General features: G+C 40.8%; 1 protein-coding gene across 2 annotated transcripts in view; it reads right to left on the bottom strand.

The window, feature by feature from the left end:
- Window positions 1–25,144, bottom strand: part of LOC109891643 (histone deacetylase 7) — an 88,463-nt gene extending 63,319 nt beyond the window's left edge. Inside the window, exons 1-2 of one of the 2 annotated variants that reach the window (XM_031825647.1) lie at window positions 24,982–25,144; window positions 14,238–14,306 (exon numbers count right to left, since the gene is read on the bottom strand). The gene's annotated coding sequence lies outside the window, so the exon portion shown is untranslated. Of the gene's footprint in view, window positions 1–14,237; window positions 14,307–14,587; window positions 15,052–24,981 lie in introns of those variants that run through there. The other variant, XM_031825648.1, reaches the window with a different exon arrangement.
- Window positions 25,145–25,412: the final 268 nt, after the last annotated feature.

Here is a 25,412-nt window from a genome sequence, read left to right as displayed (position 1 = left end):
AATTCCCATTATTAAAGTGGCTGGAGTTGAGTCAGTGTCATTGACAGTGTGTTGGCAGCAGCCACTCAATGTTAGTGGTGGCTGTTTAACAGTCTGATGGCCTTGAGATAGAAGCTGTTTTTCAGTCTCTCGGTCTCTGTGTATGCATGTGTGTTTGTGTATGTTTGTCTGTATGTGTGTTTGTGTTTGTGTGTGTATATTTTGATTGTTTATTGAAGGTTTATTTAACCTTCATTTAGCTAGGCAAGTCAGTTAAGAACAAATTCTTATTTACAATTGCGGCCTAGGCCAACCAAACCCGGACGACGCTGGGCCAATTGTGCGCCGTCCTAAGGGACTCCCAGGATGTGATGCAGCCTACTACACTTGATTTCCATCTCAAATTGTGGTACCCTAATGATATTTGAAGATGCAGGCATTTTCTTTTTTATCAATCGTTCTATTTAATAATGGACCACTAGTCACTTTAATAATATTTACATACTGCTTTACTAATTTCATATGTATATTCTGTATTCTACTGTATTTTAGTCAATGCCACTCCGACATTGCTCGTGATAATATTTATATATTTCTTAATTCCATTCTTTTACTTTTAGATGTGTGTATTGTGAATTGTTAGATATTACTTCACTGTTGGAGCTAGGAACACAAGCATTTCGCTACACCGACAATAACATCAGCTAAATATGTGTATTGTGACCATTAAAATGTGATTTGATTGGCATTTATTAAATATCCAGTGTGGTACTTCAGCATGGCCAAATCTATTAACGTTGCCATTTCCTTTCATCTTTGAAAAGAAAAACAGCTACGGGAATTACCCAGAGGCAGCAGAATAGCATGTAGAGTGTGTTTTCAGAGGAAATGGTGGGGGGCGCACACACACACACACACACACACACACACCTTGAAGAGACCTAAAGAGTATCACTATGACATCAAAGAGAAGGGAAGGAATAGGACAAGGCTAGCCAAAGGATACTTTATAACCACACTGAGACACGTATAACATTTGTAACTATCTGAATAACACTCATGTACTTCAGATCAGTGACTCAAGGCCCGGAGGCCACAAATCAGGTCCTCCATTTTATTCATTATGATTTAAAAGGCTAAACTGATCCTAGATCAGTAGCCCTATTCTGAGACACTTTGTGAATATGGGCCCGATATAGTAAAGGTATGCTGAAAGCTACTCATAACTTTAAATCATAAGATCCACAATGTGTTTTAAGAATAGAGGGGGAAACAACAATGATATGAACTTCTCTGTTGATCTGAGTGTCTGTTGATATGTCTGTCTAAGTGTCTGTTGATCAGTGTGTCTGTTGATCAGAGTGCCTGTTGATCCGTGTCTCTGTTGATCAGAGTGCCTGTTGATCTGCACGTCTGAGTGTCTGTTGATCCGTGTGTCTGTAGATCTGCATGTCTGAGTGTCTGTTGACCCGTGTGTCTGTTGATCTGAGTGTCTGTTGATCTGAGTGTCTGCTGATCCGTGTGTCTATTGATGCAGGGTGTCTGTGGCTAAAAATAGACATGAGAACAAACTTAAAGTCTGTTGAAATCTTCACTTTCACAACCATCATTATTCTCTCTAAAATGCTTCAACAACCTAACACCACACACACACATGCACATGCACACACACACACACACACACACACACACACACACACACAGTGGCATCCTGTTGCTAAAGTTAGTCTACACAATTGACATCCTTCTGGTTAATTTAGGCAAGCAGATGCTGCTACTTCGGTTGAATGGGATCACTTTACTTGCCATTTCTTGCATTATACACTGTATGTGTGTGTGTGTGTGTGTGTGGGTGTGTATGTACCTATGTGTGTGCATGTCTGTATTAGAGGTTAACCGATTATGATTTTTCAACGCTGATACAGATTATTGGAGGAGCAAAAAAAGCAGATACCGATTAATCGGTCTATATATATATATATATATATATATATATATATATATATATATATATATATATATATATATATATATATATATATATATATATATATATATATATATATATATATACACATACATACATACATACATACATACATACATACATACATACATACATACATACATACATACATACATACATACATACATACATACATACATACATACATATATATACAGTGCCTTGCGAAAGTATTCGGCCCCCTTGAACTTTGCGACCTTTTGCCACATTTCAGGCTTCAAACATAAAGATATAAAACTGTATTTTTTTTGTGAAGAATCAACAACAAGTGGGACACAATCATGAAGTGGAACGACATTTATTGGATATTTCAAACTTTTTTAACAAATCAAAAACTGAAAAATTGGGCGTGCAAAATTATTCAGCCCCTTTACTTTCAGTGCAGCAAACTCTCTCCAGAAGTTCAGTGAGGATCTCTGAATGATCCAATGTTGACCTAAATGACTAATGATGATAAATACAATCCGCCTGTGTGTAATCAAGTCTCCGTATAAATGCACCTGCACTGTGATAGTCTCAGAGGTCCGTTAAAAGCGCAGAGAGCATCATGAAGAACAAGGAACACACCAGGCAGGTCCGAGATACTGTTGTGAAGAAGTTTAAAGCCGGATTTGGATACAAAAGATTTCCCAAGCTTTAAACATCCCAAGGAGCACTGTGCAAGCGATAATATTGAAATGGAAGGAGTATCAGACCACTGCAAATCTACCAAGACCTGGCCGTCCCTCTAAACTTTCAGCTCATACAAGGAGAAGACTGATCAGAGATGCAGCCAAGAGGCCCATGATCACTCTGGATGAACTGCAGAGATCTACAGCTGAGGTGGGAGACTCTGTCCATAGGACAACAATCAGTCGTATATTGCACAAATCTGGCCTTTATGGAAGAGTGGCAAGAAGAAAGCCATTTCTTAAAGATATCCATAAAAAGTGTCGTTTAAAGTTTGCCACAAGCCACCTGGGAGACACACCAAACATGTGGAAGAAGGTGCTCTGGTCAGATGAAACCAAAATTGAACTTTTTGGCAACAATGCAAAACGTTATGTTTGGCGTAAAAGCAACACAGCTCATCACCGTGAACACACCATCCCCACTGTCAAACATGGTGGTGGCAGCATCATGGTTTAGGCCTGCTTTTCTTCAGCAGTGACAGGGAAGATGGTTAAAATTGATGGGAAGATGGATGGAGCCAAATACAGGACCATTCTGGAAGGAAACCTGATGGAGTCTGCAAAAGACCTGAGACTGGGATGGAGATTTGTCTTCCAACAAGACAATGATCCAAAACATAAAGCAAAATCTACAATGGAAAGGTTCAAAAATAAACATATCCAGGTGTTAGAATGGCCAAGTCAAAGTCCAGACCTGAATCCAATCGAGAATCTGTGGAAAGAACTGAAAACTGCTGTTCACAAATGCTCTCCATCCAACCTCACTGAGCTCGAGCTGTTTTGCAAGGAGGAATGGGAAAAAATGTTAGTCTCTCGATGTGCAAAACTGATAGAGACATACCCCAAGCGTCTTACAGCTGTAATCGCAGCAAAAGGTGGCGCTACAAAGTATTAACTAAAGGGGGCTGAATAATTTTGCACGCCCAATCTTTCAGTTTTTGATTTGTTAAAAAAGTTTGAAATATCCAATAAATGTCGTTCCACTTCATGATTGTGTCCCACTTGTTGTCGATTCTTCACAAAAAAATACAGTTTTATATCTTTATGTTTGAAGCCTGAAATGTGGCAAAAGGTCACAAAGTTCAAGGGGGCCGAATACTTTCGCAAGGCACTGTATATACAGCAAAATTATTCAGCCCCCTTAAGTTAATACTTTGTAGCGCCACCTTTTGCTGCGATTACAGCTGTAAGACGCTTGGGGTATGTCTCTATCAGTGAGCTCAGTGAGGTTGGATGGAGAGCATTTGTGAACAGCAGGTCTCGACTATATCGACCGACTTATATATATATATATATATATATATATATATGTGTGTGAATTAATTACAATTACAACAATACTGAATGAACAATGAACACTTATTTTAACTTAATATAATACATAAATAAAATCAATTTAGTCTCAAATAAATAATGAAACATGTTCAATTTGGTTTAAATAATGCAAAAACACAGTGTTGGAGAAGAAAGTAAAAGTGCAATATGCGCCATGTAAAAAAAGCTAACGTTTAAGTTCTTTGCTCAGAACATGAGAACATGGTGGTTCCTTTTAACATGAGTCTTCAAAATGCCCAGGTAAGAAGTTTTAGGTTGTAGTTATTATAGGAATCATGATGCATCGATTATTTCGCTCTATACCATTTGTATTTCATATACCTTTTGACTATTGGATGTTCTTATAGGTACTATAGTATTGCCAGCCTAATCTTGGGAGTTCATAGGCTTGAAGCCATAAACAGCACTGTGCTTCAAGCATTGCGAAGAGCTGCTGGCAAACTCAGCAAAGTGCTGTTTGAATGAATGCTTACGAGCCTGCTGCTGCCTACCACCGCTCAGTCAGACTGCTCTTTCAAATATTAAATCAGACTTAAATATAATAAACACACAGAAATTCGAGCCTTAGGTCATTAATATGGTCAAATCCGGAAACTATCATTTAGTAAACAAAACATTTATTCTTTCAGTGAAAAACATAACGGTTCTGTATTTTATCAAACAGGTGGCAGCCAGCCCTAAGTCTAAATATCTTTAATTTTACCTTTATTTAAGTCAGTTAAGAACAAATGTTTATTTTCAATGACGGCCTAGGAACAGTGGGTTAATTGCCTTGTTCAGTGGCAGATCGACAGATTTTTACTTTGTCAACTCGAGAATTGGATCTTGCAACCTTTCGGTCACTAGTCCAACGCTCTAACCACTAGGCTACCTGCCGCACAACCTAGGTTACATTGCACAACCTTCAATGTTATGTCAAATTCTGGCAAATTAATTACGGTCTTTGTTAGGAAGAAATGGTCTCGCAACGAGCCAGGCAGCCAAAACTGCTACATATACCCTGACTCTGCTTGCACTGAACACAAGAGAAGTGACACAATTTCCCTAGTTAATATTGCCGGCTAACATGCATTTCTTTTAACTAAATGTGCAGGTTTAAAAATATATACTTCTGAGTATTGATTTTTAGGAAGGCATTGATGCTTATGGTTAGGTACATTAAAATGTCAGACTTGATTTGTCCTGAAGAAAAATGTATCAACCCCTATAAAAAAAATATTTATAATCTACATTATTGTTCATATTTCCTGTTGCTGCAGGACTATTTTCCTGCTGTAGTAAATTGGCTCTAATTAAGATCCTACCGTACATCTGTAAGTACTTTAAATCTCTCTCTGTGTGTGTGTGTGTATGTGTGTGTGTGTGTGTCAGTCAAGTTACTAGTGGACATTTGTCTCTTTACGGGAGCACAACACGTTGAAGTAGTATACAGTAGTATACAGTGCATTTGGAAAGTATTCAGACCCCTTTATTTTTGACGTATTGTCACATTACAGCCTTATACAACAAAAAATTCAGCAATATACATACAATACCCACGTAATTTACAAAGAAAAAAATGTTTTTTAGAATGTTTTGCAAATATATTTAAAAGATTATAATAATAGGACATTTACATAAGTATTCAGACCCTTTACTCAGTACTTTGTTGAAGCACCTTTGGTAGCGATTACAGCCTTGAGTCTGCTTGTGTATTACCCTACAAGCTTGGCACACCTGTATTTGGGGAGTTTTTCTCATTCTTCATTGCAGATCCTCTCAAGCTCTGTCAGACTGGATGGGGAGCATCGCTGCACAGCTATTGTCAGGTCTCTCCAGAGATGTTTCGATCGGGTTGAAGTCCGGGCTCTGGCTGGGCCACTCAAGAACATTCAGAGACTTGTCCTGAAGCCACTCCTTCGTTGTCTTGGCTGTGTGCTTAGATTTGTTGTCCTGTTGGAAGGTGAACCTTCGGCCCAGTCTGAGATCCTGAGCACTGTGGAGCAGCATCAATGATCTCTCTGTACTTCGCTCCGTTAATCTTTCCCCTTGATCCTGACTTGTCCCTCTCCAAATCAAGTCCAATCAAATGAATTTACCACAGGTGGACTCTGATCAAGTTGTAGGCATTTCTGTTTTAATTATTTATTTATTTAAAAAAAAAAAATTTTGCTTTGTCATTATGGGGTATTGTGTGTAGATTGATGAGGCACATGTTTGTAATAAGGCTGTAATGTAACAAAATGTGGAAAAAGTCTGAATACTTTCCGAATGCACTGCATGTAGGCAACTAGGCGTTTATTTATAGTGTCAGATGTTGGTTAACATTTGTGTCACTGTGTATATTCCAGCAAAAAGTGTTCATATGTTCAAATGTGTGTGTGTGTGTGTGTGTGTGTGTGTGTGTGTGTGTGTGTGTGTGTGTGTGTGTGTTTGTGTCTATATACACTACATTACCAAAATAATGTGGACACCTGCTTGTCAAAAATCTCCTTCCAAAACCATGGTCCCCCCTTTGCTACTATAACAGCCTTCTCTTCTGGGAAGGCTTTCCACTAGATGTTGGAACATTGCTGAGGGGACTTGCTTCCATTCAGCCACAGGAGCAAGAGCATTAGTGAGGTCAGGCAGTGTTGGGTGATTAGGCCTGGCTTGCAGTCGGCGTTCCAATTCATCCCAAAGGTGATCGATAGGGTGGAGGTCAGGTCTCTGTGCAGGCCAGCCAAGTTCTTCCACACCGATCTCGACAAACCATTTCTGTATGGACCTCGCTTTGTGCACGGGGCATTGTCATGCTGAAACAGGAAAGGGCCTTCCCCAAACTGTTGCCACAAAGTTAGAAGCGCAGAATGGTCTAGAATGTTATTGTATGCTGTAGCGTTAAGATTTCCCTTCACTGTAACTAAGGAGCCTAAACCAAACTATGAAAAACAGCCCCAGACCATTATTCCTTCTCCACCAAACTTTACAGTTGTCACTATGCATTCGGGCATAGGTAGCGTTCTCCTGGAACCTGCGAAACTCAGATTAGTCTGTTGGACTGCCAGATGGTGAAGTGTGATTCATCACTCCAGAGAACACGTTTCCACTGCTCCAGTCCAATGGCGGCGAGCTTTACACCACTCCAGCCAACACATGGCATTGCGCATGGTGATCTTAAGCTTGTGTACGGTTGCTCGGCCATGGAAACCCATTTCATTAAGCTCCTGACGAACAGTTCTAGTGCTGATGTTGCTTCCAGAGGCAGTTTGGAACTTGGTAGTGAGTGTTGCAACCGAGGACAGACCATTTTTGCGCTACGAACTTCAGCACTGTGCGGTCCTGCTCTGTGAGCTTGTGTGGCCTACCACTTTGCTGAGCCATTGTTGCTCCTAGACATTTCCACTTCACAATAACAGCACTCACAGTTGACCTGTGCAGCTCTTGCAGGGCAGACATTTGATGAACTGACTCGTTGGACAGATGGCATCCTATGATGGTGCCACGTTGAAAGTCACTGAGCTCTTCAATAAGGCCAATCTACTGCCAATGTTTGTCTATAGAGATTGCGTGGCTGTGTGTTCGATCTTATACGACTGTCAGCAATGGGTGTGGCGGAAATAGCAGAATCCACTCATTTGAAGGGTTGTCCACATACTTCTGCATATATAGTGTATTTATAGCATCATCCAACTTGTCATTTACACACATGTCTTTGTGAGTGTATGGCGTGTGTGTTTGTGTGTGGTATATATGCATGTCTGTCAATGTATTTATAGTGTCACGATTTGCATGCACACACTTCAATCTCTGTGTGTGTGTGTGGCGTGTGTGTGTGTATGGAGTCCTATGGAGGGTGTGTGTGCCGGTCAATATGTTCAGCCTCATACGGAGTCCTATGGAGGGTGTGTGTGCCTGTCAATATGTTCAGCCTTGTATGTAGTCTTATGGGGGGGGGGGGGGGGGGGTGGAAGAGTATGTTAACTTAAACAAACCATGCAATTGGCCATGTTACACACATAAAACAGCATAGAGTGCATGCCTAAGTCGTACTTACATAGTGTGTACACTAGACAACTATTTATAGAAAAGCTATTCGCCTTATTTTTAAAAGCCACAATGATGAAGTAACAACTTACTTTGCAAAGGCAAAAGCTATACTTCCTCATACTTGACTACTGGGTGGCAAAGACATTGTGGATGGAGGCGCTCTCTCATTCTCTCGCTCTCTCCCTCTCTCTCCAAGCGGTCTTTCTCTTTTTTACTCTCTCTATTATTTCTTTCACTCTCTCTTTCGCTCTCTGTTAATTCTGTAATTCATCCTTTCCAATGTTAACTGTGTTGGAACACCATTGGCCAATCTATCAAAAAGGTCAGAGGTCAAAGTCATGGAGGTATCAAGTTCTTTCACAATGTCGATCCCCTCAGGGCTAAGATGTGGGGTCTCTGACGTGTGGGGTCTCAGAGACATGAGAAAGAGAGAAAGAGTTAGAGAAAGAGATTAGAGAAAGAGAGACGTGGGAGAAAGAGCAAGAGAGACATGAGAAAGAGAGAAAAAGAAAGAAAGAGATGAGAGAGAGACATGTGAGAAAGAGAAACACGAGAGAGTGCAAAAAGAGAGAGAAAAATATAGATAATCACAAGCTCACCAGTACTTTAGAATTTTTCAGGGCTAAAACAGACTCACAATTGTTAAATGATATTGTTGCTGTTGTTTTTTCTCGGGAGACAGTTCAGAAGGTCATGAGAGCCATTTTTTGGGCTGTAAACGTCGAAAAGTACGAAAAACAAAGTGTAAAAACTGTGGTAACATGCTCAGAAGGAGAGGATCATAACAATGTCATGCAGGGTTGGCCGATATTACGATAGTATCGGATATCGAAGATGATTGACATCCATTATCAATGGCGACGACATCATGGTGTGATGGACGATGTATAGCCTATTTCAACTTGACTGGCACCAAGCAGTTAAGAGCTGACCGGGCAGCCCACAGCAGGGTCATGCCAGATGGCCTATTCTAGGGATAGGCATGAGTAATCGTGTACTCAAAAGGACGTCAAAGCTCGATCTTTAAGCAGAGCTAAACAAAAAAAATGTATACTGTAAAACTATTCAGTGGAATGTGCTTTGTGGCTGCCCAAACGGGATGAGACAGTGATAAGGGCTTGGGAAATAAGAGTGTCTGCTAAATTATCCAATCAACCATAGGCTTCTATAAGCAAGAGCCACTGCTGAGGTTACAGCCTTTTTGAAGATTGTGTTTCACAAAAATATATCCAGTTGATATATAATATAACCCGTTTCAATAGATTTATCTTGACATTGATATTGTGTTGCGTGAAAAAACTGCATATTTTACAGTGGCCTTTTATTGTCCCCAGCACAAGGTGCACCTGTGTAATGATCATGTTGTTTAATCAGCTTCTTAATATGTCACACCTGTCATGTGGATGGATGAATTATCTTGGCAAAGCAGAAATGCTAATTAACAGGGACGTAAACAAATGTGTGCAAACAATTTGTGAGAAATAAGCTTTTTGTGCGTATGGAACATTTCTGGGATATTTTATTTCAGTTCATGAAACATGGGACAAACACTTTACATGTTGCATTTTTGTTCAATTTATCAATTAGGATTTGTTATCTGTAATGGTTATGATAAATGAGGCATTGTTGCTCACTGTTGGCCTATAGATAAATGCTCACATATCGTTTCCCAGTGCATTGCTTGTGTTCTAAAAATAGTTAACTTTATTTTATTTGAGTTCTAGGAAAAAATCATGAGAGCACTCGAACAGTCAAGAAATGTCAAATGCTTACCTTTGCTATAGCCTGCATTACTTATTTCAATAAATATGTTATGAACTATTGACAGAATGCAAGAGAACGATGTAGACAGAGCGAAGATGTTCACCAAGGCGGCACAAAATATCCAGTCAGAAAATAGGTGCATTTTTTTCTCCCTCTCAATGGTTGATATGGCGATAGCCTAGTTTGTTTTTTGTCGCAGGCACTCCAGTGTTGAATTATTTTAAAACCCTAATTTTATCTTTTCTCTCCATTTGATGAGTATGACTTCAGTTTTATTCTGTCTTTCTCCTGCCACTTCATGATCAAACAATGAATTTATCTAACAGCGTTCTCAGAAGTTGTTTTTGAATACCCTAAAAACAAACATGATAGGCCTAAATAAATAAAGAGAGATTGAACAAACCAAGATAGAAGATAGAAAAATTGAACGAGTAGTTTGAACAAACCTTACAGTTGATCAAAGCTTAGTCTAAAATAAATGATTCATGCATCCCTCCTCTTTGCTTTTGCTAACCCAATGGACTAAAGCAAAATCATACTAATTAAAATAGCCTATCAAAAGCATTAATACAAGTTATTAAGAGTATTTCCCAAATAGGCTATTCTAATAACGTGTTTAATGTCCTAAAGTTGCAGCTTTCAAATGGGAACAATTTTGAAGGTCAGAGACCAGATGGAAAAATCGAAAACTTACAGCTAAACAAAGCTTATGAAAGAAACAAAGTGTAGAGTAGGTCTATTTCCATAGCCTGTCATTAGTAATGTATAGGACCTACACACAACATACAGAAGCCTAGGCCTAATCAGAGAGGGAGATGAGTCAAAATGTGAATCATTGAATAATTATCAGCAGAGTTTCTTGTTCTTGTTCCGGATTACCGAACGGGCACGCAGGACACGTGCACCGGGACCCCCGACTTCCAGGGGGACCCTAACCAATAAACAAGAAATTTGCTTTAAAACTGCACATTTTTCTCTATGCATATGGCAAAATGTGTTGAAATGCAGGCTTTGGCACACACAGTCACACACCTTATTCGTGCCACATCCCCTCTCATCCCTCCTGTAGTATGCAAGCTCCTTTTTAGCAGTCATTTATTTTATTAAACGAAACCATCGCATATATCATGATGTTTTATGTGTACTTAAAGGACAACATTTGACATCGCCCAACCCTAATGCCATGAGACTGACTTGATGCATGTGCTGACTTGATGATAGAGACGGTATAAAACAGGTGTGACACATTACACCAAAAGTAACCATTGTTGATGAGGCATTTGATATTTATATTGTATCAATGCACCTCTCAATAAATAACTCTACATTTACATCATTTAGTAGATGCTCTTATCCAGAGCGACTTACTGTAGTGAGTGCATACATTTTTCATACCTCTTTTCTGTCCAGTACCCCATGGGTATCAAACCCACAACCCTGTTGCTGCAAATGCCATGCTCTACCAACTGAGCCACACAGGACTGTAGTTTGAGACAAATAAGCGCCCACAAGCGCACAATTCCAAAACTCTACAACCACAGTGACAGGCACACAGCATTATAAAAGAGGAAATCGGGCAGACATGACATCAATAGATTCTTCAGTGGTAATCGTAAAACTCAATATTCATCCAAACCATTTAAGTGTGTGTGTGGTCAGCTGAATTGATGTAAAAACCAGGAAGAGGCAACAATGATGTTCACCTCTCGTCTTTTCTAGCCCACAACACTGTCCCCATTGTCAGCACGGCTCTCTCTCACTGCGCTCTCTCGCACAGCCGGGAAACACTGGGGATTTTAGGTTAGCCAGTGGTTTTTCAGTAGAAAAAGGAAAATACACACATACAATTGCAATAGCCTAATGTGTCAGGTGGTGTGAGGTGTAGTAGCCCAATGGGTGCCACTCTGTAATGCTCCCCAGTGATTTGTCTCAGGCACGACAAACAGATCTGTGACCAAGCTAGAGTAACTTTAATTCCCATAAAAGTCTACCAAGAGACAGTACAGCATGTTCAGTTGCTGGAGGGAAACACAAAAATAGCAACAAGCGTATTATTGAGAAAACAACAATCACTTCATTGATGCATATCAATTGACTAGCAACCAAAGTCGTTGTGGTGGTCTTCTTTCTAAAGAGAAAGGGTAATGGCCATCCATTTGATATTCAATAATAAATGTACTGTTAATGAATAACTTGGCACGTTTTGTGTGTACCCCATGTTCTTTTAAACAATAGAATATGATTGTCAGAAATCATATAGACGATCAAACAAGAGTTTCAGACAAGCAGACAAAACATAAAGCGGACTTAATTCCATGAGGAAAACAGTCCTAGTATTGGAGCCAAACTGCCTCCTGTTGTCACCCTGTCCAATTTGTACATTTTCCAAGCAATAGCACACAATACTTTACACAATACTTTACACAATACTTTACATATACCATCGATAAGAGACATTACTGTGCAGCTGTATTCATCGACCTGGCCAAGGCTTTTGACTCTGTCAATCACCACATTCTTATTGGCAGGCAGACTCAACAGCCTTGGTTTCTCAAATTATTGCCTCGCCTGGTACACCAGGCAACTTCTCTGATAGAGCTCAGTGTGTCAAATCGGAGGGCCTGTTGTCCGGACCTCTGGCAGTCTCTATGGGGGTGCCACAGGGTTCAATACTCGGGCCGACTCTCTTCTCTGTATACATCAATGATGTCGCTCTTGCTGCTGGTGATTCTCTAATCCACCTCTACGCAGACGACACCATTCTGTATACTTCTGGCCCTTCTTTGGACACTGTGTTAACTAACCTCCAGACGAGCTTCAATGCCATTACAACTCTCCTTCCGTGGCCTCCAACTGCTCTTAAACGCAAATAAAACTAAATGCATGCTATTCAACCGATCATTGCCCGCACCACTACTATGGACGGCTCTGACTTAGAATACGTGGACAACTAAAAATACCTAGGTGTCTGGCTAGACTGTAAACTCTCCTTCCAGACTCACATTAAGCATCTCCAATCAAAAATTAAATCTAGAATCGGCTTCCTATTTCGCAACAAAGCTTCCTTCACTCATGCTGCCAAGCATACCCTCATAAAACTGACCATCCTACCGATCCTTGACTTCGGCGATGTCATCTATAAAATAGCCTCCAACACTCTACTCAGCAAACTGGATGTAGTCTATCACAGTGCCATCCGTTTTGTCACCAAAGCCCCATATACTGCCCACCACTGCGACCTGTACGCTCTCGTTGGCTGGCCCTCGCTTCATACTTGTCGCCAAACCCACTGGCTACAGGTTATCTACAAGTCTCTGCTAGGTAAAGCCCCGCCCTATCTCAGCTCACTGGTCACCATAGCAGCACCCACTCGTAGCACACGCTCCAACAGGTATATCTCACTGGTCACCCCCAAAGCCAATTCCTCCTTTGGTCGCCTTTCCTTCCAGTTCTCTGCTGCCACTGACTGGAACGAACTGCAAAAATCAATGAAGCTGGAGATTCCCATCTCCCTCACTAGCTTTAAGAACCAGCTGTCAGAGCAGCTCACAGATCTCTGCACCTGTTCATAGCCCATCTGTATACAGCCCATCTATCTACCTCATCCCCATACTGTATTTATTTATTTTGCTCCTTTTGCACCACAGTATCTCTACTTGCACATCCACTTTTGCACATCTACCATTCCAGTGTTTAATTGCCATACTGTAATTACTTCGCCACCATGGCCTATTTATTGCCTTAACTCCCTTATTTGACCTAATTTGCACTCACTGTATATATACTTTGTTTTCTACTGTATTATTGACTATGTTTTGTTCATTCCATGTGTAACTCTGTGTTGTTGTATGTGTTGAACTGCTATGATTTATCTTGGCCAGGTCGCAGTTGCAAATGAGAACTTGTTCTCAACTAGCTTACCTGGTTAAATAAAGGTTAAATAAATTTAAAAATATACCAAGTTCCTAAAAGACTATGTACGGGCTGGTTTTCCAGACAATCCTGGGCTTAAAAGCTATTTCAATGGAGATTCCCCATTGAGTATGCTCTTTTATCCAGGACAGGGCTTAATCTGTGTCCCCAAAACCACCCCCAATAACAATGACCTTGACTAACCTGTAACCCTCACATTGATATTTCAGGTAAAGTGATACTAATACAATGTCACACTGTTTAGATCATTTTTTAAAATCTCATCAACACACAAATGCAGACAAACAAACAAACACACACACACAGTGAATTAAGTTGGTTATCTGAGAGGGATGGAGAAAGAGAGAAAGAGATTTGGAATTGTGGTGTCAATTCCTCTGGCATGGCTCATGTGAAACTGTAACTATTTCCTCACACTACGACCTCATCTCGCCTATTGTTCTCATTTGTCCAGTTTTTTTTCTCTCTCTCTCTCTCTCTATATATATATACCTTGATATTGGTGAAATATGGAATCCTACCTGTCACTGTCGAAAAACTTATTTCAGGTCCATCTGTCTCTATTTCAGTTCCAGATTCTATAGGTCCATCTGTTATGTAAGGAAAAACAATCATGAATTTTACAACATTCAGCACTGAGCGCGTTTTGAGGTGCATCATCACTTTCGAGTTAATTCTGAAGCACAAGACAACGCAACAGGTATACATGCATTATCAACAACGTGTGTAAATGCAAAAGCTCGTTGACATTTCACACGCGCTAAAACATCGCCCCAATTCTTCCATTAAAATGTAAACCAAGGATTCAAGATGATATTGCAAATTCAAATTGTACAAAATACAAGAGTGGACAAAATAATAAGTAACCTACCTCAGTCACTAGGCTATTTGACACTTTTGCGATCCGTTTTCTACCATCTTGACGAATGAAGTCTTCCACACTGATATTAATTAGCGAATAAAATGCAACAAGTGAGCAACATGTGCACCAATTTTGCGATTCATGTGTTCCTCTTGAATGGTCCAACAGCACACTTGACAAAAAGGTTGTTGATACAGGCAAATGAAATATCTTGACAACTCTAAAAAAGATGGTTAACTTCTCTCTCACACAAACACTGACACACGCCTCAGCGATGCGCGTCTATAATTGAAGACAAGACTAAAAAGTAAGCGAGACTTGTTGACTTCATCTGTCTAACTATCGCATTGTTGAAGCTAACTTGAAGCGGAGCTGTTTTTGAGCGGCTCTGTCAATCTCACGTTCATCTCATTTCAGGAACAGTAAACTGAACCAGTTTACTGAATTAGGGCTCCACCTGCTGAACCCATTACGATACTTCGCTCGTTTGTCCGAGAGTGCGCGCGCCCATTTTATCATACTGATCTACCTGTCTAACTCATGTCCACACACTGACACTGAATCAGCTCACTCTAAACACACACATGTACGTGATACAGAAACAGCACATTCAAGCAAACACACGGGCACTCTATCTCACACGTACACACACGCACATACACACACTCAATCTAGAGATTGCATTACGATAATAACGACTAGGCTATATGAAGGATGTGGTGTATTGTGTGGATGTGGTGTATTGTGTTGATGAAGAGGATTTCGAGTTTATACACAAAAACAGAAGCTCTGTCTGGTTGAATTGGGAGCTTCGCGGCGCAGCTATTTTCAGGTCTCTCCGAAGATTTTCAATCAGGTTCAAGTCCAGGCTCTGGCTTGGCATTCAGAGACTTGTCCCGAAGCTACTACTGCGTTGTCTTTGCTGTGTGCTTAGGGTCGTTGTCCTGTTGGAAGGTGAACCTTCGCCTCAATCTTGGTTTCATCAGACCAGAGAATCTTGTTTCTGGTCTAACAGTCTTTAGGTGCCTTTTGGCAAACTCCAAACGGGCTGTCATGTGCCTTTTACTGTGGAGTGGCTTCATTCTGGACACTACCATAAAGGCCTGATTGGTGGAGTTCTGCAGTGATGGTTGTCTTTCTGGAAGGTTCTCCTATCTCCACAGAGGAACCCTAGAGCTCTGTCAAAATGACCATCAGGTTCTTGGTCACCTCCCTGACCAAGGCCTTTCTCCCCTCGATTGCTCTGTTTGGGGGCCAGCTCTAGGAAGAGTCTTGGTGGTTCCAAAATTCTTCCATTTAATAATGATGGAGGCCCCTGTGTTCTTGTGGACCTTCAATGCTGCAGAAATGTTTTGCTACCCTCGCCAAGATCTGCGCCTCAACACAGTCTCGGAGCTCTATGGACAATTACTACTGACATACGCTGTCAACTGTGGAACCTTATTTAGACATGCATGTGCCTTTCCAAATCATGTCCAATCTATTGAATTTACCACAGGTGGACTCCAATCAACTTGAAGAAACATCTCAAGCATGATCAATAGAACAAGATGCACCTGAGCTCAATTTCAAGTCTTATAACAAAGGGTCTGAATACTTATGTAAATAAGGTATTTCTGTTTTTATTTGCTATACATTTGCATACATTTCTAAAAACCTGTTTTCACGTAGTCATTATTGGGTATCATGTGTAGACTGCTGAAGATTTTTATTTATTTAATCCATTTTAGAATAAGGCTGTAACGTAACAAAATGTTGAAAAAGTCAAGGGGTCTGAATACTTTCTGAAAGTATTGTAAAAAAAAAAAATCGCTAAAGTTGTGCACTGGGCCTTTAATAGTCTGGTATTAGCAGACCAATAAAGCAGTCTACAGCGCGGGCAAAAACTCCCCCCACCCCAAACTACTTTCTGTGGCAATGACAAACACATATCCTAAATTAGGATTGGGGCCACAGTCAAACTCATGATTTAGGGCTGAACACCCTCACCAAGAAGACCAGAGAGACACTAGCTGTGTTGTATTCTGGTTTTGATAAACTCGTTGATATCACATTGTTTTTAGTAGTTGTAATTTCCCTTCAGATGAATTTAGGAGAGACGAAGTGTAAACGGTGCCAGACTGGGTGACATGATCCCAAAAGATGAACTGATCTAATTTGAGTCTTGGTTTAATCCCCCTTGCCTGGCTACCCTTCCACATCTCTCCGGCTAAATGCCACTCACGTTTCTTCTCCATGATGAGTAGATTTGATGCCCTCCCTGAAAACTTCTTGAATGCGAACACATTCAAACCGTTTTGACTGATCCCAGAAACTGATGGGTTGGGCTAGAGCCTAAAGCGGTATTTCGGATATAGTAATTGGTTAGATTGGTTAGAGACGATCCAATCGCTGATGACTTGTTTTGTACAATGCCCCAAACTTTGACATCAGCAGAAAGGACTACAATGGCCGTCTCAGACTGGATGTATGTAGAGATAGATAGAGCAGTGGAATTAAATTAATTATGAGTCGTCAAGCAATAATCCCCCTATTTGACCCTTGAAGTGGATCGTCCCAAATAATGTTATAGTTATCTCCATGGACCGGCCCAACAGCATATTTTGTAGACAGGGTGGATTTGGTTTCTTCGGGACAGAGCTAAGGAGTGGCTGCTGATCTGACCGAGAATGACCAGGATTATGAGAGCTGTGACTGTGGAACAATGGAGGCTCCTCAGAGGAGGAAGGGGAGGACCATTATCCTCAGCGAATTTCCTAAAAATAAAAATAGAGAAACGCTAAAAAAGTGATTGTTTTTAGATAAAACTATACTAAATATATTCACATCCCCAAATAATTGATTAAAAAACACTTTTTTTAAATGAAGGTCTACAGTAGGCGCAACAGTACTCTGTAGGCTATCACCATGGTGATGCCGTAGGACAGCATGCAACAATTTCAATGATTTTGCTGAGTTACAGTTCATATAAGGAAATGAGTCAATTGAAAAAAATCATTTGGCCCCTAATCTACGGATTTCACATAACTGGGCAGGGGTGCAGCCATGGGTGGGCCTGGGAGGGCATAGGCCCACCCACTTGAGAGCCAGGCTCACCCACTGGGGACCCAGGACCAGCCGATCAGAATGAGTTTTTCCCCACATAAGGACTTTATTACAGACAGAAATACTACTCAGTTTCATCAGCTGTCCGGATGGCTGGTCTCACACAATCCTGCAGGTGAAGAAGCCAGATGTGGTGGTCCTGGGCTGGTTACACGTGGTCTGCGGTTGTGAGGCCGGTTAGACGTACTGCCATATTCTCTAATATGACGTTGGAGGCAGCTTATGGTAGAGAAATTAACATTCAATTCTCTGGCAACAGCTTTGGTGGACATTCCTGCAGTCAACATGCCAATTGCACGCCCCCTCAAAAATTGAGACATCTGTGGCATTGTGTTGCGTTACAAAAATGCACATTTTAAAGTGACCTTTTATTGTCCCCAGCACAAGGTGTACCTGTGTAATGATCCTTCTGTTTAATCAGCTTCTTGATATGCCACACCTATCAGGTGGGTGGATTGTCTTGGCAAAGGACAAATGCTCACTAGCAGGGATGTAAACAAATTTGTGGACATGGAACATTTCTGGGATCTTAAAATTTCAGCTCATGAAACATGGGACCAACACTTTATATGTTGCCTTTTATATTTTTGTTTAGTATCGTGCTGAAAGCATAAGCTACAGCTAGTACTGCAGTGCATAACACATAGTGAATAGTTGACTCAAAGAGAGAAAGACAACAGTTTAATAGTTTTTAACAAATTAATTTATTCAAAAGGAAGGAGAGGCAAGAGAAAGAGAGCTAGCAAAATGGACATTTTAATTTTAATTTGACTTTCACTTACTTAGCTAGCAAATGCAGCTAGCTAGTTAGTTTAGCCTACTCAAACATCCAGCTCAAACAGAGAGGGATGCTATGTTACCTAGCTGGCTATGACTATCCAACACTAATTTATTCATTTATTGCCACCGGGGCCCACCGGTGTAACTGCTAAACTGCTTGCTAACTGTACACTGTAGAGCATAATTGTAGCGGGTTCTAATTAGTTAGTTCTAGTAGCTATGTTGTTGACTTGATGTTAGCTAATATGGTGACATTGATGTAGGCTGTGTGTAGAGGTTATGATATGAAGGTTTGGCTTGGAAAGGTTATTTTTACCTGCTCACAGACAGCTGATGTTTTGTGCACTGAGGTCCACAAGCAAAGGGAAAAGTTGAGAGGAGGAGATTGCGTAGATGTGAGAAAGGAATTATACAATCATCTGGCTGCTATGAAAGGGAACTATGTTTGTATCTGGCTGCTATGAAAGGGAACTACAGTGGGAGAAAATACTTATTTTCCACCATAATTTGCAAATAAATTCATTAAAAATCCTACAATGTGATTTTCTGGATTTCTTTTCTAATTTTGTCTGTCATAGTTGAAGTGTACCTATGATGAAAATTACAGGCCTCTCTTGTCTTTTTAAGTGGGAGAACTTGTACAATTGGTGGCTGACTAAATACTTTTTTGCCCCACTGAATGTTTGTATCTGGCTGCTATGAAAGGGAACTGTGTTTGCGTGTAATCAGGGGTGTATTCATTCCGCTGATTCTGTTGAAAACGTTTCTTAAACGGAAGCAAACGGAACAAAATGGGGATAATCATACCTGCATTTGTCCAATATATACTCTTGTTTACAGCTGTTGGACTAATGTTTACACCCTAGATCAGCTACATAGATAGATGCATGCAAGATTGTTCATGGCGGTAATGAATGTGTCAATGTCTGTTACCTTGATTACTCAAATTTCTCTCGACCTGTGCACGTTGTAAACTTTCATACATAGGCTAGGTTGTAGGAACCTTATGATGGGTATATGGAAAATTCTATCCCTGGGTGGCCATCCTCGCATTGAGAGGCACAGGCTGTTTTCACCACCCTCTATCTACGTATCTATCTCAGTCTCTCTCTGTCTATTCTATTTTTCTCTGTTCTGTTAAGTTCTGGAAGTAGGGGAGCACCCCCTGATAAATCACTACTTAATTATTTGTTTTCTTTTGGGGGGGGGGGGGGGTCTCCTCCAAATTAGTGCACTAGGACTTTATCACTCCTGTATGAGCAGAGCACCCCCGTCCCAAAACATCAACCAACAGCAAAACCTGTCAGTCTATCTGTCTCTCTCTGTGGGTGTGCGTGCATTTTGTATGTGTGTGGGCACGCTGATCAGAACAGCGTGCGAGTGCGGCGAACCATGTCCAACACGTCTCCCTTGCCACTGTGTGTCATCACGGCCTCTGAGTGATGACTGCTGTGTCACTGAGTGGAACTGGGAATCTTTTCCAATGGCATGGCTGTGTCGTGAGTTGACTTTAACATTAATCTGATGGCTGTTATTTATCTAATCAACTATGTTTAATTGTGACCCGATTAAATTAATCATGTAACAATTAATTAACTAGGTTCTGGGACAGCACGAGAGCGGTTCTTTAAAGAGTTACCATCTTCCGAATTAAACTCTAAAGGTCTTTACCTATCACATCTATAAACAGTCAATTTACTAATCATAACCTTGTATCATATCATCATTCTGAACAGTCATATCCTCATTTCATCTGTAAAAACCAGAGCAAAGTATTACACAAATTGGTTAATTATTTATTTACTAGCTAATTAAATGGTAACAACCCCCCCAACTAAACCTCAACACCCTGTAACAACCCCCCCAACTATACCTCAACACCATGTAATAACCCCCCTAACTATACCTCTACACCCTGGAACAACCCCCCCCCCCAACTATACCTCTGCACCCTATAACAACCCCCCAACTAAACCTCTACACCCTGTAACAACCCCCCAACTAAACCTCTACACCCTGTAACAACCCCCCAACTAAACCTCTACACCCTGTAACAACCCCCCAACTAAACCTCTACACCCTGTAACAACCCCCCCAACTAAAGCTCTACACCCTGTAACAACCCCCCCCAACTATACCTCTGCACCCTATAACAACCCCCCAACTAAACGTCTACACCCTGTAACAACCCCCCAACTAAACCTCTACACCCTGTAACAACCCCCCAACTAAACCTCTACACCCTGTAACAACCCCCCAACTAAACCTCTACACCCTGTAACAACCCCCCCAACTAAAGCTCTACACCCTGTAACAACCCCCCCCCCAACTAAAGCTCTACACCCTGTAACAACCCCCCCCCCAACTAAACCTCTACACCCTGTAACAACCCCCCCAACTAAACCTCTACACCCTGTAACAACCCCCCAACTAAACCTCTACACCCTGTAACAACCCCCCAACTAAACCTCTACACCCTGTAACAACCCCCCCAACTAAACCTCTACACCATGTAACAACCCCCCCCCCCCCCCCAACTATACCTCTGCACCGTATAACAACCCCCCCAACTATACCTCTGCACCGTATAACAACCCCCCCAACTAAATCTTTACACCCTGGAACAACCCCCCCCCCCCCAACTATACCTCTGCACCCTATAACAACCCCCCCCCCAACTAAACCTCAACACCCTATAACAACCTCCCCCCCAACTATACCTCTACACCCTGTAACAACCCCCCTAACTAAACCTCAACACCCTATAACAACCCCCCCCCAACTATACCTCTACACCCTGTAACAACCCCCCTAACTAAACCTCTACACCCTATAACAACCCCCCCCCAACTAAACCTCTACACCCTGTAACAACCCCCCCAACTATACCTCTACACCCTATAACAACCCCCCCCAACTAAACCTCAACACCCTGTAACAACCCCCCCAACTAAACCTCTACACCCTGTAACAACCCCCCAACTAAACCTCTACACCCTGTAACAACCCCCCCAACTAAATCTCCACATCCTGTAACAACCCCCCCAACTAAAGCTCTACAGCCTGTAACAACCTCCCCCCAATTAAAGACACACAAATATTATACCCCCCCAAAATGCTAACCTCCCCTGTTATTGTAATGGTGAGAGGTTAGCATGTCTTGGGGGTATGATATAAAATACTAACCTCTCCTGTTTTTGTAATGGTGAGAGGTTAGCATGTCTTGGAGGTATGATATTTCTGTGTCTGTAACTTTATCACTCATCATTATTCACGATTCTTTCAGGACTATCCATAATCATGTTAGCATCCATATTAAGTGTTTAGAAACATATTATATTCTTCTTATTTACAGTAAAAGTGACTCCAAAATAACACAATAGATGAATTACCATTAATTTCTATTGGGCACAAAATAATCTAAAATACAACCAAAAGAAACAGCAAATGTATGCAACAAATTTGCAGTCACACGCTTGATGTAGTCATTGCATGCTATGAATATGGGGCCAAATACTTAGCTTTTTACTACTTTAACACACATTAAGTGAATTCGTCCCGATTTTGTTGCTCACCTAATATTGGGGGACGACATACAAAAAGTGCTGTAATTTCTAAACGGTTCCCCAGATTCAAGCTGACAGTCTGAACTTTAACCTCATAGTCATTGTATCATTTCAAATCCAAACATGGAGTATAGAGCCAAACGACGACCCATCTTGTCATTTTACATTTTCAATGTGGAATTTTACCTCACTTTTTCTTGCTGTTAGCATTGTTAAGGTATTGACATTCACACATTGTTAAGGTATTGACATTCACACATTGTTAAGGTATTGACATTCACACATTGTTAAGGTATTGACATTCACACATTGTTAAGGTATTGACATTCACACATTGTTAAGGTATTGACATTCACACATTGTTAAGGTATTGACATTCACACATTGTTAAGGTATTGACATTCACACATTGTTAAGGTATTGACATTCACACATTGTTAAGGTATTGACATTCACACATTGTTAAGGTATTGACATTCACACATTGTTAAGGTATTGACATTCACACATTGTTAAGGTATTGACATTCACACATTGTTAAGGTATTGACATTCACATTTGTAATATTGTTAATGATCCATCAGACCCATAATGCCCCCACTTCCCTCTCTGAATTTGACCTGTGGTCCAGGTCACTGCTATACCAAGACTGAGAGTCAACTATTGTCCCTGAGAGTTATGTCTCAGTAGGCTACTTCTGGCTGACAGTGACCTTTTGACATCTTGACCTCCACTGATTAAACTTTTGGACGATTTATCACTGGGACAGAAACCATATTTATCACAGGCCATATGTCATTCAAATGGAGGCCGATTGCCAAGTCTGGCATTTCACAGGGAGAGTTTTTGTTCCACTAAAATTTGATTGATTTTATTTGATTGAATTGAAATGAATTTTATATTCTGAGAAGTCATACCATAGGTCCAAGAAGCATAACACATGGTGAACCTGAGTGCAATCATAGGCGTTAATACGCAAACCTTATCAAGTTTTACTTTTCATAACTATGTACCGAGGACATTTTGTGAAACATCACTGTTTCATGAATGTATGCTGTGTTCTGTAACTCTGGAAGACTTGATCTGGAATGAGTGACCATTTCTGTTATGGAAGTACTGCATTGGTTTGTTATATGCGATACATTCTAATCTACTGTATGTCTCGTATAGCTTCATCAGTGAGAAGTGAGCATATCAAGCATTTCGCTACACCTGCAATAACATCTGTTAAATATGTGACCAATAACATTTTATTTGATGTATCAAATGGTGCACATCTACAATATGAATTTGTCTGTCTTCTTGAGTCCAGTTAATGTTTTCTGGCTGCTCTAGTCCAAACCTCTATACAAAGAGTTCAAACCAACAACAACTCCTTGGACTGTCATTTGAGTTCGTCACCTCCAAGTCAGAGCAAAATAACCTGTGAATGTCATCATTATGGACCATCATTGTCAAAAAGGACATAAAACGTAGGATTTAGGAGCTCAACAGACCACAAAGACATAGGTCTATAAATGGAGTAGTCCTGGGGAGTGTAAAAATAGAGAGGAACTCTTGTGTTTTGGGCGAGAGAGCGAGCAAAAGGCTAAGCCAATCATTCAATCATGTGTTTTTATCAAAAATGATTTATGTATGGTGCACTGTAAAATCAAGTGGGAAAAAACAATCAAGAGCCGGGAATGCTCTGCACTCTATTCATGTATTTTTGATGGCGTTTTATCCCGTTTAAGATTCATTTATATTTTCAATTTTTGTTTGGTTACCTGAGATTGACCCACATAGAATTACTATCAGTTGTAAAATACACAAATGTTCATCTTATTCAACTAGGACAGCTTTTGTAGCTATACAACTAAGAACACTTTGGTTTCATTACTGTTTTGTGTCATTACTGTTACAATTTCAAATTGTAATATGACTGTCATAAAGAGGTTTTTTTAAAGGAACAAGAAGACATGTGCCAATATACAGGAAGGGGATGAGATGGAAAATGATATGGACAAATTGCAAGCACATTTAGTTGATGTGTTAATTTTCCCTGCTTATTAGGGACCTGTAGGGCAGTGATCAGGGCTATGCGACACATGGAAAGACATTGGCCGGATTATGAAAGCAGCCCAATTCACTCTCTATGCCTCTAGCTATCGCTCTCTCCCCTCTCACTCTGCAAGCTTTAATAACGCATGGGGCAAAGGAGCACATCAGAGTTATCAAAACAAATTGGATCATTAGGAAAATCCCCCTTACCCTGTGTACTCTCTTTTTTTCTGTGTGTCTCACTCTTTCTGTTTCTCTCTCTCTCTAACACACACACACTCCCTGACACTGGTGTTTTATGTTTCCTAGTTCTGAGTGGACTCACTCCTAGGGGTGGGTGGGTCTGTTTGCAATTTTCTCCCCGCTCACATTGAGAGGCACATGAACATTTGCTGGTGATGTCAACATGCTCACATTGAGAGGCACATGAACATTTGCTGGTGATGTCAAAATGCTCACATTGAGAGGCACATGAACATTTGCTGGTGATGTCAAAATGCTCACAACGAGAGGGACATGAACATTTGCTGGTGATGTCAGAATTCGGGGAGCTTGAATCAAACAAACAAGATGAAAACGATGATGAACCAATAAAGACGAACTTTTCCAGCTTAAATAAACACAACGTTAACACATCAACAACAAGGTACAAATCTGTTGTTCTGCCCCTGAACAGGCAGTTAACCCACTGTTCCTAGGCCGTCATTGAAAATAAGAATTTGTTCTTAACTGACTTGCCTGGTTAAATAAAGGTAAAAAAATATATATGTTAAGTACAGTGTAATTCAAGTTTAAGTAAAGTGACATCTGATTATCTTGCCAGCCCATCTTTAATAACATAGATAAACCCATGAGAAACACAAGTAGTACCCACCTGAAACATACTGTAACAGTAAAAGTATTTTGCCTTACCAGTATTAGGTTAGGTCATTCAGGGCTAGGTCCAACACAGTCAGCAGGTCAATCTCATAGCCGAACCCGGGACAGGGGGGAGTGAGTGGATGTGAGTTCAGATCCGTGCTAGATAATGAAGTTCTCTCTCTCTCTCTCTCTCTCTCTCTCTCTCTCGCTCTCTCTCAGACTCACACAGTTGCTCAGCTCTATCAGTCTGCTGTAACTTTTGTCAATGTAGCACCCGAGCCAGAAGCTACGCGGAGAGGAAGAGGAAAAATGAGAAAGAGTGTGTATGTGTGTGTGTGAGAGAGAGACAGAGAAAGAGAGAGAGAAACAAAGAGAGAGAGAGAGAGAGAGAGAGATATCATTACCATAGCATATACAGTATCATTATCATATCATTTCCAAGCCCTGCAATGCCAAGAGCTGAGCAAAGAAAAGAGTCCCCT

The sequence above is a fragment of the Oncorhynchus kisutch genome, linkage group LG5 (genome assembly GCF_002021735.2).
Source record: "Oncorhynchus kisutch isolate 150728-3 linkage group LG5, Okis_V2, whole genome shotgun sequence".
In the NCBI taxonomy this organism is placed as follows: domain Eukaryota; kingdom Metazoa; phylum Chordata; class Actinopteri; order Salmoniformes; family Salmonidae; genus Oncorhynchus; species Oncorhynchus kisutch.
This window is presented reverse-complemented; position numbering and strand designations above follow the sequence as displayed.